This window comes from Trichechus manatus, unplaced genomic scaffold, assembly GCF_000243295.1.
Source record: "Trichechus manatus latirostris isolate Lorelei unplaced genomic scaffold, TriManLat1.0 scaffold00428, whole genome shotgun sequence".
NCBI classification, from domain to species: Eukaryota; Metazoa; Chordata; class Mammalia; order Sirenia; family Trichechidae; genus Trichechus; species Trichechus manatus.
Window position 1 is genome coordinate 117377 of NW_004444364.1, and position 18269 is coordinate 135645.

At 41.6% G+C, this 18269-nt stretch overlaps 1 protein-coding gene across 1 annotated transcript in view; it reads left to right on the forward strand.

Annotated features, from left to right (window-relative positions):
• Positions 1 to 7916: 7916 nt before the first annotated feature.
• The window catches only part of LOC101360301 (zinc finger protein 14-like), a 35525-nt gene continuing 25172 nt past the window's right edge, over positions 7917 to 18269 (forward strand). Inside the window, exon 1 of the mRNA XM_023725820.1 lies at positions 7917 to 7951. The gene's annotated coding sequence lies outside the window, so the exon portion shown is untranslated. The remainder of the gene's footprint in view (positions 7952 to 18269) is intronic.

Genomic DNA, 18269 nt, shown 5'->3' on the forward strand with positions numbered 1-18269 from the left:
TTTCACAGAACAGATTGTGGACATTAAGCAACGCATACATGTATCTGTGCTCTAGAACATTTTGAGAATGTTGCAAAAACATTCATGGGCCATTCTATTTCTGCCCTCAAGGGAGGCACCTCGGAGTCAATGCCCCCAACTCCTCACCATTTTTTAATCTCCAGAGCCTTCAGAATGAACGTTCCTCCAAAGAGTCACTGATGACCACACCAGAAGATAAACGCAAATGACTCTGCAGAGTATTCTTATTACATCAAACGTGGTTCTTAGTATAAAACAGGAATTACAAACGTATGCCGATTATAAAACAAAATTGGAGCCCTGGTGGAGCAGTGGTATTAAGAGCGTGGCTGCTAACCAAAAGGTCGGCACTTGGACTCCACCAGCCATTCCTTGGAAACCCTATAGGGCAGTTCTACTCTGTCCTATAGGGTTGCTGTGAGTCAGATTCGACTCAATGGCAACAGTTTATTTTGTTGTTGTTGTTGTCGTTATAAAAAAAATTAAGATATAGCACAATAAAATAAACACCCAAACTCATTGAGGTTGAATTGACCCCAGCAGATCTTGGCTCATAGTGACCCTCTAGGGCAGAATAGAACTACCCTATAGGGTTTCCAAGGAGCAGCTGATAGATTTGAACAGTCAACCTTTCAGTTAGCAGCCAAGCTCTTTAACCACTGCACCACCAGAGCTCCACCAGCATAATTAACCACGAAACCAAACCCATTTCTGTAGAGTCGATTCTGACTCAGAGTGACCCTGTAGGACAAAGTAGAACTCTTCTGTAGGGTTTCTGACCTTTTGGTTAGCAACCAAGCTCTTAACCACCTCACCAAAAGGGCTCCATAGAACAATAGGTCCATGTATTTTCCAGATATTTCATTTTTTATGTTTTCTATCCCAGTGGCACTATGGTTAGGTGCTCAGCTGCTAACCAAAAGGTTGGCAGTTCAAACCCACCCAGTGCCTCTATGGGAGAAATAGTTTGTGGTCTACTTCTGTCGCTATTACAGCCTAGGAAACCCTATGGGGCTGTTCTACTTTGTCATATGGGGTTACTATGAGTCAAAAATCAACTCAACAGCACCTAACAGCAACATCCCTCAAAATGGCAGAGGTTTGAGGCTTTGTATTTATTATTTTTGAGGTTAAGGAAACCATAGACTTTCTTCTAAAGTCCTGGATCTCCTCCATTTTGACAGAGAGGGTTGGGGATGAGTCACTCCTAAAAATTAAATTTCAGGTTCCTCACTCTTGTACCAAAAGAGACAGAAAGAGAGATTGAGCAAGTGAGAGAGAGACATCAGTTTAAAATTAAAATGCAAGGTTCAAAATTGAAATGAAAACTGGACTATAAATAGTATTTGAAAGAAATGTGAGTGGAAAATATTCCATAATCCAAATAGTAAGAATATTTGCTTTGTCATTAAAACGAGGTAAATACCACTGATGTTCATGAAAGTCAACCATAGATTTGACAGAACTGATGTCCAGGGTTTTTCTTTTTCATCAGTATAGTGTCTCAGCAAGCGTGAAAACCAAAATGTCAGACCACAAGTTTTGTTCTATGTCTGTTTAAGAAGCTGAATGGTTGCATGCAACATGATATATATTCCTATTTTTTCTTCCTCTCCCTTCTACTCATCATACTTTGTTAATTTTTGAGCAATGACTTTCTGTAACTTCAGCTCTCCATTCAAAAACATCTGTTTTGACATTTCCCTCAACTCACTGGAAAGGCAAATCACATTGTCTAAAAGATATAAATTATGTGCTGATGTGGCTTTTTGTTTTTCTGAAAGCAATCTGTACAACAACCTAGTACCAAATAAAGAGCTTTAACAAAACTCAAAAAATTTCTGAATTACCCTCATAATGATTTTCAGATGATAAATTGTTCTGTCTTTCTATTAGATGTCTCAGAAAATCCAAGTCCATTCGACTCAGCCACAATAATAACATAATAAAATAATAATAACAGTAATAGTAGATATTATTTATTGATCACTTACTCTCTGCCAGTTAGTGTTAAGCATTTTAAATGTATAATCTCATTTTATCAACTTTTTTTATAGAAAGAACAAAGTATGAGGACTTACACTTTCCAGCTTCAAAACATATAACAAAGCTACAATAATCAAAACAGTGTGGTACTGGTACAAGGATGAACCATGGAATTCCTAGGGAAAGAAAATCCAGTCAGAGGAAATCCGCAGTGCAAAGACTATACCAAACAAACAAAAAAAAAAAAAAAAAAAAAAAAACCCGTTGCCATCGAATCAATTCTGACTCATAATGACCCTATATGACAGAGTAGAACTGCCTCTACAGGGTTTCCAAGGCTGTAAATCTTTATAGAAGCAGGCTGCCACATCTTTCTCCCACAGAGCGTTTGGTGGAACCGCTGACCTTTCAGTTAGCAGCTGAGCACTTAACTGCTGTGTCACTAGGGTCTCCTTCCACAAAGGCCATAAAACAAAACATCCTATTGCTGTCGAGTCAATTCCGACTTATACAGGGCAGAGTAAAATTGCTCCAGAGGATTTCCAAGAAGGGTCTGGTTAGCAGCCAAACAGTTAACAACTGTGCCACCAGGGCTCCTGGCCTCAGGGGAGGAAAAAGATTGCCATTTTTGAGGAATTAACAAGGAGAAAATGTGGTAAAAGCTTTTTATTTCAGAGCTATCCACTTTATCAAAGAAGATATATGGATAGCAAATAAGCTTATAGATATATGCTCAACATCATTAGTCATTAGGGAAGTATAAATTCAAACCACAACAAGATACCACTATCACCTACTAATATGACTAAAGGAAAAAGAGCTGACACTTCCAAATGTTGGTGAGAATGCAGACAACAGGAACTTTCAGTCAATGACTGGGATGTAAAATGGTACAGCCACTTTGGAAACTTCGGCCATTTCTTGTACAGTGAAAGATACACTTACCAGACAACACAGTGATCCCACTCCTAGGTATTGACCCAAGTGAACTGAAAATTTATGTTCACACAAAAACCTGCATGGAGTTTTTATAGCAACTTTATTCATCATTAGCAAAACCTGGAAACAACCAACATGTTCTTCAACAAGTGAACGGATTAACAAACTTTGGTATATCAGTACAATATACACGGCAATAAACAGATCACACTATTGATTGACACTAGAACATGAATAAAACTTTTTTTACTTGTGCTTTAGGTGAAAGTTTACAGCTAAAGTTAGTTTCTCATACAAAAATTTATACACACATTGTTATGTGACCCTAGTTGCTATCCCTGTAATGTGACAGCACACTCCCCCTTTCCACCCCAATTTCCTGTGTCCATTTAACCAGCTCCTATCGCTTTCTGCCTTCTCATCTCACTTCAGGAGAGGAGCTGCCCATTTAGTCTCATGTACCTACTTGAATTAAGAAACACACTCTTCATGAGTATTATTTTATGTTTTACAGTCCAGTCTAATCTTTATCTGAAGAGTTGGCTTTGGGAATGGTTTTAGTTCTGGGCTGACAGGCAGTCCGGGAAACATGTCTTCTGGGGTTCCTCTAGTCTCAGCCAAACCATTAAGTCTGGTCTTTTTACGTGAATTTGAGTTCTGCATCTCACTTTTCTCCTGCTCCATCAGGGAACTTCTGTTATGTTCCCTGTCGGGGCAGTCATTGGTGGTAGCTGGGCACCATCTAGTTCTTCTGGTTTCAGGCTGATGGAGTCTCTGGTTTATGTAGTCCATTTTGTTTCTTGGGCTAATATTTTCCTTGTGTGTTTGATGTTCTTCATTCTCCTTTGCTCCAGGTGGGTTAGGACCAATTGATGCATGTTAGATGGCTGCTCGCTAGCTTTTAAGAGTCCAGACACTACTCACCCAAGTGGGATGCAGAACATTTTCTTAATAAACTTTGTTATGCCAAATGAACTAGATGTCCCCCTGAAGCCATGGTCTTCAGACACCTGGTCTGCTACTCTGTCCCTCGAAGTGTTTGGCTGTGTTCAGGAAACTTGTTAGCTTTTGGTTTAGTTCAGTTGTGCTGATTTCCCCTGTAGTGTGTGCTGTCCTCCCCTTTACCTAAGATAATTATTGTCTACTATCTAGTTAGTGAATTCCCTTCTCCCTCCCTCCCCACCTTCATAACCATGAAAGAACGTTTTCTTCTGTGTTTAAATCTTTTCTTGAGTTCTTATAATAGCAGTCTCATACAATATTTGTCCTTTTGTGACTAAGTTCACTCAGCATAATGCCTTCCAGATTCATCCATGTTGTGAGATGTTTCTCGGATTCATTGTTCTTTATCGTTGCGCAGTATTTCCATTGTGCGAATATACCATAATTCGTCTATCCATTCGTCCACTGATGAGTTTGTTTCCATCTTTTTGCTATCGTGAACAGTGCTGCAGTGAACATGGGTGTGCATACATTTACTCGTGTGACGGTTCTTATTTCTCTAGGATATATTCCAAGGAGTGGGATTGCGGGATCATATGGTACTTCTATTTCTAGCTTTTTAAGGAAGTGCCAAATTGATTTTCAAAGTGGTTGTACCATTTTACATTCCCACCAGCAGTGTATAAGTGTAGAACATGGATAAATCTTAAATGCATTTTTGTAAGTTAAAGAAGCCAGATCAAAATGGTAAATGATGGATGGTTCCATTTACACAATATTCTAGAAAAGGCAAAACTATAGAGATAGAAAACAGATCAGTTGGTAGGAGTGAGGGAAGGAAGAGGAGTTGAGTACCAAGAGACTTCACAAAGGCATTTTTCAGGCAATAGAACTGTTCTGTGTGAAATTATATTGGTGTTTACTTGACTAAGCATCAGTCAAAGACCATTATAATTAGCAAGGGGGAAGACTAGACTGAAAATTAGCAAGGATAAAGAAGGACACTGCATAATGATAAAAGGGAAATTTAACAAGAAGACATAACAATCTGATATGTGTATACATCTAACAACAGAACTTCAACACATATGAATGAAAAATGAAACATGAAATAGAAAAAAAAGTCACAAGGATATGGAAGTCAGCAAGCATACAGAAGACCTGAACAGCACCATCAACCATCTTGACCTAACTGACATTGATTAAACGCTCCACCCAACAAAAGCAGAAGATGCATTACTTCTAAGTGCTTGTTAAACATTCAGCAAGATAGACTATATGCTAGGTTATAATACAAACTTTAAGAACAGAATAAAATGAATGAATAAACGAATAAGAAAAATTTTTGTATGTTCACCCATTGGAATAAAATACAGTGACAAAAAAATAAATTACTGCTATATGTAACAACATAGATAAAATCTGATAGATACTATGTTGACTACATGAAGTCAGACGCAATACAAGTCATACAGTATTACTTCAATTATATGAAATCCAAGAACGGGCAGATCTTATCTCTGGCAATAACAGTCAGAACACTGGTTATTCCTGGGATGCCTATCAGCTGGGAAAAGGGCATGAGAGAATCTTCTTAGGTACTGGAAAATTTCCCTAACCTGGGGTCAGAGGTGGTTATATAGTGTATATTGTTGTTGTTAGGTGCTGTCGAGTCAGTTCCGACACAGTGACCCTATGTACAACACCAGTCCCGCACCATCCTCACAATTGTTGCTCTGTTTAAGCCCACTGTTGCAGCCACTGTGTCAATCCGTTTTGTTGGGGGTCTTCCTTTTTTTCAGTGACCCCCTACTTTACCAAGCATGATGACCTTCTCCAGGGACTGGTCCCTCCGGATAACATGCCCAAAGTATGTGAGACGGAGTCTCACCATCCTTACTTCTAAGGCACATTCAGGCTGTACTTATTCCAAGACATTTATTTGTTCTCCTGGCACTGAATGGTATATTCAGTATTCTTTGCCAACACCGTAATTCAAAGGCCTCAATTCTTCTCGGATCTTCTTTATTCACTGTCCAGCTTTTGCATGCATATGAGGCAACTGAAAATACCATGGCTTGGGTCAGGCATACCTTAGTCCTCAAAGTGATGTTTTTGCCTTTGTTGTGGAGAAAAACTTGAATGCTGTTTCAGGTTAAAACAGAGAGGTTTATTAAGGGTTTAAAACAATTGCAATTGGGGAACCACTGAGTGTACTGAAAATGGAACCAGATAGTCCTGGGAGGAGTTTTGTTATACAAGTATTCTTATGGGGTAAAAAGAGGAACCAAACCACAGGGAGGGCAATTACAGGAAAATCAATGAATATTGTAATAATCACACTCTGGTTACTGATTATTAATAGTAGAGTTAGTGATTACAGATAGTTTTACAGGATGCTTAGATCATGGTCACCAGATGCTTACATGTATTTTCTTTATCTGTCTTGCAAGAAATATCCTGTTGGCAACAGGACCCAGTCCGCACTCTTCTCAAGTACATGTATTTTGAGGGGTGCACATGGGTCACTTGGTTAAGACCTCCCGTGGCATATGATTTCACATCCTGGTTTTGACCACCAAGGAAAAACATGTTTTTCTCAAAATACATAGCTGTTAGTCTAGAAATCCAGATTAAAGTTAGATAGCATGGTCAGCATATTATGCCTCTGTCTCACTGACTGTAAGGAAAGTTTCCTTTTCCTGAGACACTTTTGAACACTTTAAAGAGGTCTTTTGCAGCAGATTTGCCCAATGCAATACAGCCTTTGATTTCTTGACTGCTGCTTCCAGGGGTGTTGACTGTGCATCCAGGTAAAATGAAATCCTTGGCAACTTTGAGGCAGGCAGCCTCAAAGCCCAACACTTCTAAGAAACATCTGCTCTGGCTTATCCTCCTACACCAGCCAAATAAGCTGCACATTCTTCTGAAAATCGTCCTTGATGAGATAACCACAAAAACGGGCCATAGATGGCCTCAACCCGTCTCTGGGTGGAGACTTTACATCCTAATGAATGAAAATCCACCCCTCCTTCCATCCTGGAGGATCGAATCCTTGTCTAAAGAAAATGCATAGTCATCCCGAAGCCCTGAGCTCCTGCGTGAAGGTCAGTCCTGAACATTCATGATGAATTTGCATTTCCTTGTCTGCAGCAGCCACATTGCTCCTTTCCTTGCACAATGAAATAAAGGCGTCTTTCTTCTCCCACCTTGACCTCTTGTTTGTTGGCTGTAACAAGTCACTCCGAGCAAAAACCGGGGTTTTCACCCAGCAACAATTTCAATCTTTTCTCTGTTTATCATGATGTTGCTTATGGGTCCAGTTGTGAGAATTTTTGTTTTCTTTATATAGAGTGTATAACTACATGTAAAAATAGTGTTGTACACTTAAGATTAGTACACATTATGCACTTTATTGTACGTGTGCATACCTGAGAAAAAGGTAAAAACTGTTGATAACGGTCATCTTCAAAGGTACATCACCTTTTACCTACTCTCCCTCAGAAGGACCGGTATCTTCCTGCCTCTCACCCTGGAAAACGCCTCTCTCCAGGACCCTCAGCTCTCGGAGAGATCAGACTGGGTTTCCACAGTCTGTGTCCTCCTCCTAGGGAAAGACACCTGAAATGCAAAAGACGACACACCCTGAAACAGAAGCCAAACAAGAGACTTCAACCATTCTAAAGACGGGCAAATATTATGACGAGCCAACAAATTCTCTGAAGAAAACGGTACATTTTTTTAAAATGGCCACATTTGCAAATACCAACTTTCTCTGCTCCCCAAGGGTATTGGAAATTTTTGACTACTGAACTCCGCGTTTAAGCTTATATACGCATTTAAGAGAGCCTAGGCTCTTCCCTACAGAGGGAATAAAGGCAGCAGAGGACAGAGCCAAAGCCCAAGGGGAAGCCACTGAACCCCACGGTCACCGGCTGGAGCGCTCTGGGACTGCGCACGGAACCCTTCCCCTTCGGCACCGAGACTCCCAGAACCCGGAAGCGGAAGTGCGCCGCCGAGGGCCGGCTGTCCCGTTTCCGTCGCGCTCCTGGGGCAGCGTCAGGTAGGTTTTGCATGTGCAGGTGTCGGGCCTGCTGCGGTCCCAGCTGCGGCCCGGGGGCGAGGCGTTCCCGCTCCCGCTTGTCTGCGCCCGTCTGGCCTCTCGGCGCCCCCAGAGCCGCAGGACTCCCGCCGCCTGGCTGTACCGGTGGCCTCCCGCCGCCGCCGCCGAGACGCCGTCCCAGCCCCCAGCGGCCGCCCGGCCGCGGTGCCTTTCTGCACGGCCGGGTTCTGGACGGCGGAGGGTGGGTGGACCAGCCTGGCTGTGCGCTGACGGGTAGAATCGTGTACATCCTCGCTGAGCAGAGGTGTGTGCGCAGCCCGGCAGCGTCGGCTTCACCTGGGAGTCTGTGAGAAACGCGCGGTCACAGGCCTCATGGACGCGCAAGGTTGTTGGCCTGAGTCTACACGCTCCGCTCGCACCGCCTGCAGTTCGCCGCTCACTGCCCCCCTGTGTTTTCTGTGCTTCCTCAAGGCAGGACTTGTGTTAAGGATTGGTGGCCATAAAAAAGTAAGGTCATGGTGAGGAATGTATCGTCCCTCCTTTAATGGTGGGAGCCCTGGTGGCGTGGTGGGGAAGAACTCGGCTGCTCACTGAAAGGTCGGGAGTTCAAATCCACCGGTCGCTCCTTGGAAATCCCACGGGGCGGTTGGACTCTGCCCTCTAGGGTCGCGATGAGTCAGAATCGACTTTACGGCAGCAGGTTTACGTTAATGGTTTGTGTGTATTTAAGATAGACGAAGAATCTAGAAACTTGAGTCGGAACTGGTAGGTGCATTTAGGACCGTATTGATCCCAAATCCAGAAGGAAAATATTCAGAGGCACATTTCGAGGAATTTCTTTGGCGGTTAGGCAGACACTTTCGTCCTGATTGTGTGAGAAACAGTATGACCCACCGTAGTTGGTCTGCTGTGAGATGTGATGTGGCTGAACAAGCTTAATATTGGTGATGAGGCATTTATAGAGATCACAAATTCAGTGTTTGTCCAAGATCTTAAGGATTAGCTGAGGCAGGATCTGGGTATCTTTGGATGCTGGTAATTCAGCCACGATTTTTGCTACCAAAGATCCACGCTCCTTATCAGGTTGAAGGATTCTTGGAGCAGAAGTCGTGCATATTCCCATTGTCAGCAGCAAATGTTGGGAATGGGGCAAATGGGTAATGGTGCTAATCAAAATACTTGAACAGATCCTAGAGGAACAGCCACACTACAGTGTTGCAAAAAGTACCTTGACCCAAAGTACTCTTGCTTAAATAAATGAGAAATATGCAGCTATGAGAAAGTCATGATTTATAGTAAATTTGAACATGAAGAAGCTTAAATTGATGAGTAAATAATTTGTGGCATATGTCATATAAATAGAGAATATATTTCTTTTTAAACCAAATGTGATAATGTAGACTGAAGGTAATATGTGTTTATCAAATATATTGAATGCAAGAGCAATAAAAAGATATCGTTTTACATAGGAAAAAAATTGGAAAAAATATATAGACTATAAAGAGTCAAGTAGGGAGTCCCTGGGTGGCCAAATGATTAAGACGACTAGCTGAAAGGTTGGTGGTTGGGACCCACCAGATGTGCCTTGGAAAACAGGCGTGGTGATCTCCCACTGAGGGCTCACAACCTTGGAAAGCCTGTGGAGCAGTTTAACAGCGCCCGCGGGGCCGCCGTGAGTCGGAATGGACTGGAGGGCAGCTGAAAACAGCTAAGTCAAGGAGCAGCTGCATGCAGCATTTCAGAAATTGAAAGGGTCCTGTTTGAGAAATCTTTGCTAACTCCGATGCTGTTAGCATAACCTCTTTTTCTACTGTTTAGAATTATAACTCACGAGATTTTTTTCTTATGGAAGTAGTCCTGTTATCTTTTGTTTCCCTTATTAATAACAAGATGAAACTGATCCAGTTACCTTTAAAAGCCCATTCTTTACACACTGCAGTTCTTCAAATACGATTTCGTTTCTGTAGGTTAGTACAGTTTAAGGTTGACAGTAAATCTTTGAAAAACCCACTTACTTCCCTATAGCCCCATAGTATCTGAATTTCTCTGCTTTCACTTACACACTCAGACCAAGAAACCAAGTTTTTTTTTTTTTTTTTTGTAATGTAATGGTATCATTTCATGCTCTTTTTTCTGTGTGTGGTAAGATATATATAACAAAACCTTTTCCTAGTTCAACCATTTTTACATGTGCAATTCAGTAACGTTAATTATTTTTACCATGTTTGCAACCATCACCATGGTCAGTTTCCAAGTTTTCCCAGAACCCTTAGCAGAAACTGAGTGCCTCTTAAGCATTAACTGTCCCTCCATCCCATCTGCCCCAGTAACCACTGATAAACTTTGGTCTCTATACGTTTGCCTATTCTAGACATTCTCAAGTAAGTAGGATCATACAGTATTTGTTCTTTTGTGTCTGACCTGTTTCACTTAGCATGGTGTTTTCAATCCGTGTCGTAGCATTTATGAGAACTTCATTTCTTCTTATAACCGAATACTATCCCATTTTATGGACGTACTACATTTTGTTTATCCATGCATCTGTAGATAGACGTTTGGGTTGTTGCCACTTCTTGGCTATTACGAATCGTGCTGCAGTGAACGTTGGTGTAAAAGTACTTGCTTGCATCCCTGCTTCCCATGTGACAGCATAGAACTGCCCCATAGGGTTTTCTTGGCTGTAATCTTTATGGAAGCTGATTGCCAAATCTTGCTCCCACGGAGCTGCTGGGTGGGTTCAAAACACCAGCCTTTTGGTTAGCAGCCCAGGGCTTAACCATTTGTATCTCCAGGGCTCCTAGAAATGGAAAATTTGGGATCATATAGGAATTATATGTTTAACTTTTTGAAGAACTGCCAAACTGTTTTCCATGGAGGCCGCACCGTTTTACAGTCTGCGGTGCAATGGATCACTATTGTGTGTGGCCACGGTCTTGTGGCTCCCACCCGGGTAATTGGGCAGGGCTGTGCAGAGGGGGTGATTGTGGCCCACCAACGGTATCAGTCAGTTTTGTGATCCCGCTGGGCTTGAAATGAGCCATTCTAGAGCCAGGAAGGAGGAGGATCTCCCCACCCCTAAGGAAGAAGAGCCAGGATCCCTGCCCAGAGACTGTAATACCAAAGATGGCAGCACGGCAGGAACAAGTGGCAGAGAAATGGCAGCGGCAGAGGCAGCAGAACCAGGAGACTGGCAGGAGAGACCCGCAGGAGATGGTGCACTGGGCTTCTCTGCCCACAGAGTGAGAAGGCTGAGTGTCTTTGGGCCGAGGCTTACAGGCAGAGCTAAACGAGCTCTGTAACGTTTGCATGAGCAGGGCAGAGGCCGAGGGGCCAGAGAGAGGCATGCCTGCCACAGAGCTGGAAATAGGCTGTCGTTATGGAAGAACTCTATCCTGAGCTTTCCTGAGCCTGAATTGTAACCTGTTACTTGCCTAATAAACCCCATAATCATGAGTATTGTCTGTGAGTTCTGTGTATCATTGCAATGAATTATCGAACCCAGCAGAAAAAGTAGAGAGTGCTGTGGGAGGGAGAGTTGGTGCCAGAACGGGTAAAGATGGTGGAGAGAGGCGGCATGTCTGACTTCTGCCTCATAGGAGTCAGCCTTGGACTGATTCCTTCCCTTTTTGTAAAGTTAAGGGAGGTCAAATGCCTCCTCGCCCATGCCATTTTTACACAATTACACCAAAAATTTCTCCACATTCTACCCCAACTCTTGTTTTCTGTTTTTCTGATAGTAGTGAGATGCTATCTCATTGTGTGTATGTGTGGTTTTTTTTGTTTTTAATTGTGCCTTGGGTAAAAGTTTACAGCTAAAGTTAATTTCTCATACAAAATTTTATACACATTGTTTTGTGACATTAGTTGCATTCCGCACAATGTGACAGCACACTCCCTCTTTCCACCCTGGGTTCCCTGTGTCCATTCAACCAGTTCCTGTCCTTTCCTGCCTTTTCAACCTGCCTCCGTACAGGAGCTGCCCCTTTGGTCTCGTGTATCTGATTGAACTGAGAAGCACACTCCTCAGGTGTATTATTTTTTGTTTTATACTCTTGTCTAATCTTTGTCTGAAAAGTGGGCTTCAGGAATGGTTTCAGTTCTGGGTTAACAGAGCGTCCAGGGACCATAGTTTCGGGGTTTCCTCCAGTCTCTGTCAGACCATTAAGTCTGGTCTTTTTACGTGAATTTGAGTTCTACTCCACACTTTTCTCCCCCTCCGTCTGGGACTTTCTGTTGTGTTACCTGTCAGGGTCGTTATTGGTGGCAGCCAGGCACCATCTAGTTCTTCTGGTCTCAGGCTGGTGGAATCTCTGGTTTATGTGGACCTTTAGTTTCTTGGGCTAATATTTTCCTTGTGTCTTTGGTGTTCTTCATTCTTCTTTCCTCCAAGTGGGATGGGACAAATCGATGCATCTTAGACGGCCACTTGCCAGCTTTTAAGACTCCAGACACCACTCACCAAAAGTGGGTTGCAGAACATTTTCTTAATAAACTTTGTTATGCCAGTTGACCTGGATGGTCCCTGAAACTATGGTCCCCAGGTCCCAGCTCCAGCTACCCTGTCTCTCAAAGTGTTTAGTTGTATTCAGAGAAACTTCTTAGCTTTTACTTTGGTCCAGTTGTGCTGACTTCCCCTATACTGTGTGTCGTCCTTCCCTTCACTGAAGTTGATCCTTGTCTACTATCTAGTTAGTGAATTCCCCTCCCCCTCCCTTGTAACCATCAAAGAATGCTTTTTTCTGTGTTTAAACCTTTTCTTAAGTTCTTAATAGTGGTCTCATACAATATTTGTCCTTTTGCAACTAAGTTCACTCAGCATAGTACCCTCCAGATTCATCCATGTTGTGAGTTGTTTCGCAGATTCATCATTGTTCTTTATCATTGCATAATATTCCTTTGTATGTAGCTGCCATAATTTATTTATCCATTCATCTGTTGATGGGCACCTAGGTTGTTTCCATGTTTTTGCTATTGTGAGCAGTGCTTCAGTGAACATGAGTGTGGGTATGTCTATTTGTGTGACGCTCGTATTTCTTTAGCATATATTCCTAGGAGTGGGATTGCTGGATCATATGGTACTTCTATTTCTAGCTTTTTAAGGAAATGTCAAATCGTTTTCCAGGGTGGTTGTACCATTTTATATTCCCACCAGCAGTGCATAAGTGTTCCAATCTCTCCGCAACCTCTCCAACATTTATTATTTTGTGTTTTTGGATTATTACCAGCCTTGTTGGGGTGAGATGGTATCTCATTTGTAGTTTTGATTTGCCTTTCTCTAATGGCTAATATTTGTGAGGATTTCCTCACGTGTCTGTTAGCCACCTGAATGTCTTCTTTGGTGAAGTGTCAGTTCATATCCTTTGCCCATTTTTTAATTGGGTTGTCTTTTTGTTGTTGAGATGTTACAGTATCTTGTAGATTTTAGAGATTAGACCCTTATCGAATATGTTGTAGCCAAAAGTTTTTTCCCAGTCTGTAGGTTCTCTTTTTAGTCTTTTGGTGAAGTCTTTTGATGAGCATAAGTCTTTGATTTCTATGCGCTCGCAATTATCTAATTTTTCTTCTGGTGTTGATGCATTGTTAGTTATGGTTTGTATAGTATTTATGCCACGTATTAGGGCTCCTAGCATTGTCGCTATTTTTTCTTCCATGATCGTTTTAGAGTTTATATTTAGGTCTTTGATCCATTTTGAGTTAGTTTTTGTACATGGTGTGAGGTATGGGTCTCGTTTCATTTTTTTGCAGATGGATATCCAGTTATGCCAGCACTGTTTGTTAAAGAGACTGTCTTTTCCCTAATTCATGGACTTTGGGCCTTTCTCAAATATCAGCTGCTTTTAGGTGGATGGATTTATGCCTGGGTTCTCAATTCTGTTTCATTGGTCTATGTATGTGTTGTACAAGTACTAGGCTGTTTTCACTACCATGGTGGTATAATAGGTTCTAAAATCAGGTGGTGTGAGGCCTCCCACTTTGTTCTTCTTCTTCAGTAATGCTTTACTCACCCAGGGCCTCTTCCCTTTCCATATGAAGTTGGCGATCTGTTTTTTCATCTCGTTAAAAAGTGCCATTGGAATTTGGATCTGGATTGCATTGTATCTGTAGATCACTTTGGGCAGAGTGGACATTTTTACAGTGTTGAATCTTCCTATCCATGAACATGGTATGTGTTTCCACTTACGTAGTCTCTTTTGATTTCTTGCAGTAATGTCTTGTAGTTTTGTTTGTGTAGGTCTTTTACGTCTTTGGTTAGGTTTATTTCTAAGTATTTCATCTTCTTGAGGGCTATTGTAAATGGTATTGATTTGGTGATTTCCTTCTCGAAGTTCTCTTTGTTGGTGTAGAGGAATCCAACTGATTTTTGTATGTTTATCTTGTATCCTGATACTTTGCTGAAATCTTCTGTTAGTTCCAGTAGTTTCCTTGTGGATTCTTTGATGGTTTTCTGGGTATAACATCATATTATCTGCAAATAGGTAGGGAAACTTTTATTTCATTACCAATTTGGATGTCCTTTATTTATTTTTCTTGCCTTATTGCTCTGGCTGGGACCTCCAGCACAATGTTGAATAAGAGTGGTGATAAGGGCCATCCTTGTCTGATTCCTGTTCTCAAGGAGAATACTTTCAAACTCTCTCCATTTAGGATGATGTCGGCTGTTGGCTTTGTATAAATGCCCTTTATTATGTGAAGGAATTTCCCTTCTATTCCTATTTTACGGAGAGTTTTTATCATGAATGGGTATTGGACTTTGTCAGATGCCTTTTCTAGATTTCAGTTGATAAGATCCCCTGAGTCTTATCTTTTGTTTTATTTATGTGACGGATTACACTGATTGATTTTTCTAATGTTGAAACATCCCGGCATACCTGATATGAATTCCACTTGGTCATGATGAATTTTTTTTTTTAATATACTATTCTATTGGCTAGAATTTTTTGAGGATTTTTGTGTCTATGTTCACGAGGGATATTGTTCTGTAATTTTCTTTTTTTGTTGCATCTTTACCTTGCTTTGGTAATGAATGAATGAGTTCAGGAGTGTTCCTTCCTTTTCTGTGCTCTGAAATACCTTTAGTAGTACTGATGTTAACTCTTCTCTGAAAGTTTGGTAGAATTCTTCAGTGAAGGCGTCCAGGCCAGGGCTTTTTTTGTTCATGTTGAGATCATTGTAGTTTTGATTTGCATGTGTCTAATGACTAATGACATGGAGCATCTTTTTCATATGTTTATTGGCCATTTGTATATATTCTTTGGTGAAATGTCCATTTAAGTTTTTTTCCCCCATTTTTAAATGGCTTGTTTGTCTTTATGTTGTTGAGTGGTAGGAGTTCTTTATATACCCTGGATATTAAACTCTTATCATATATATGATTCCCAAATATTTTCTTCCATTCTGTAGGTTGTCTCTTCACTTTGTTCTAAAGTCCTTTGATATACAAGATTTTAAATTAATCTATTTTGTCTTTTGTTGCTTGTGCTTTTGGTATCGTATGTAAGAATCCATTGTTGAGAAGTAGTGTGTGGAAAAAATAAATGTTCCTATTTTTTTTAAATAGTAAAAATATCACGTTTCAAAAATGCAAAAATGTGTAGAGGGAAAATGATCATTTAACACCACTTATAATCTCAATATTGATAGAAAAATGTGGTGTCTTATTTTTCCCTTTCCTTCCCTAAATATAGATATTATAGATAATATAGATAGATATTATAGAAATAGCCCCTTTTTGGACCGGAGTTTCTCTTGGAGACATAACTGGTAGTATGGCCACTTCATGTAAATTTCAAACCTTCATTCAAAATTACCACTGAATTTTCCTAGTTCAGAATCTTAAAAGAGTTGTCCCTCAGATAATGTCACAGTATCAACTTACATATCCTAAAGGCCTAATACATGCCAGAACTGTGCTCTTCCTTCCTTTTAGCTGTTTCAGAGGTCACAGTTTGATTCTTTGTGGCCAGGAGGTGGTAACCTACAGGTTGAGATATGGGCTACTGGGTACCAATGGATTCAGAGACCAAAACCTTCCCATAGTCCACCTGGGGCACTAAGGACTGTATTGTTTGAAATCTAACACGTCCAAGACAAAGCTTTTAAATCTGACTTGAACAAATCTGCTTCTCTCTTGGCTTTCCCAGACCAGTAAATGGCATCAGCATCCATTCACTAGATTAGGGGAAATAGTCCAAGCTGCTCTGTGAGATCTACCTTATGAAAACAGAGTCTGAACTTTCTTCTACTTTTTGTCTTGTCACAAGAGTGTATAGTCTCCACCCAGCAGCAAGAGGCATATTTCAAAAATGTAAACCAAGTAAGCAGTCAATCACATATAGAATAAAATCCACATATTTTATGTTGGCCAACAAGATCCTACATGGTCAGGCTTATGTATACCTCTCTGACGTAAATTTATAACACTCATCCTCATGTTAGATAAGCTCTTGACACATTTAAAAAAAAAAAAAAACTTTTTCAAAGATGTTGAGACTTTTTCTGCCTTTCAACCTTCACACCAGGTATTCCCTCTGATTGGAGGAAAACTTCTCAACCATAGGAATGTGATTATTCTTATAATTCAGGTCTCACTTCAAATGTTACCTCCTCAGAGAGTGCCCCTCCTGCCTCCTCTGTTACTCCCGTTCATTTCTATGTTTAAATGTCGTTGCAGTTTTCAGAATGAGATAAATCAAATTTAGATTGACATTTAGTCATTGTAAAAATGACACGGGGATGGCATCTGACCTCGTGTAACTTCACCAGGGGGAAGGAGAATCAAGATCAACAGCCCAAGGCGGATTCCTCAGAGGCAGAGGTCAGACATGCCTCCTCTGTCCACCACCTTTACCAATTCCGACATCAACTCTCCCTCCCATGGCACTCTCTACTTCTCTGCTGGTTCGATAATTCATTGTAATGGCCACACAGAACTCATAACAAACTCATGATTATGGAGTTTATTAGGGAAGTAACCAAAAAAAAAACAAAAACAAACCTGTTGCTGTTGAGTCGATTCCAACTCATAGTGACCCTAACAGGTTACAGTTCAGGTTCAGGAATGCTCAGGATACAGTTCTTCTATCAGGACAGCCTCTTCCGAGCCATGCCTGCAGGCACGCCTCTCTCTGGCCCCTCGGCCTCTGCCCTGCTCAAGCAAGTGTTACAGAGCTCTTTTAACTCTGCCGATAGTGCCCAGAGGCACCCCTACTCTGCCAGTAAGCCTCGGCCAAAAGGCACTCAGCTCCAGCTCCGTGGGTCAGCAAACCTAATTCCACCAAGTGCCCGGAGGTACCCTACTCCACCAGCAAATCTCCTGCCCTAAGGCATTCAGCTTTACTTTGTGGGCCGGGAAGCCCACCATGCCATCTCCTGCTGGTCTCTCCTGCCACCATTTGTCTGCCACTGCTTCTCATCTTCAGTATTACAGTTCTCTCTCTGTCTCTTGGGTCTAGGAGGGTCTCAGCACAGGGATCCAAGGTCCAAAGGACATAGTCCTCTCCAGGTTCTTCTTCTTTGGTAGTGAGATCCTCTCCTTCCTGCCTCCATGATGGCTCATTTTAAGCCTAGCAGGATGGCAAAACTGACCAGTCCCCTTGGTGGTTCACAATTACCTTCTTTGCACAGTCCAATCCAAACACTTGAGCGGGAGTTACAAGACTATTGACAGAAAGGCCACACAAAAGTGATCCATTGCACCACAATCATATAAATACAACCAAATTAATTGAATGTTATCTTTGCTTTTACCAGCTCTATTTCCCTATGTGAGGGCTTCCAGCAAACAAAAAGCTGTGAAGCTCTGCATTGTGATGGTGGTACCTTTCACACACTCTCTGCTGTGTTGGTTGCTTAGGGTTCTGGGGAGTTCACTAGAGCTGTGATGTCCAGTAGCCAGATGTGGCTATTTCAGTTAAAATTAATTAAAACTGAAAGAAAAAATTCAGCTTCTTAGTTCCAGTGTTGTTAGGTGCTGTTGAGTTGGCTCCGACTCATAGTGACCCTATGTACAACACAAGGAAACACTGCCTGGTCATGTGCCATCTTCACAATCATTGTTATGCTTGAGCCCATTGTTGCAGCCACTGTGTCAGTCCATCTCCTTGAAGCTCTTCCTCTTTTTCACTGACCCTCTACTTTACCAAGCATGGTGTCTTTCTCTAGGGACTGGTCCCTGTTGATAACATGTTACATGTTAAATTCCAAATAGCCACATGGGGCTAGTGGCTACCATATAGTACTGTGCAGAAACAGAACATGTCCATCTTCCCAAAAATTTCCATTGGACCGTATTTGAATGACGTCAAGCAGGAGCTTGTTA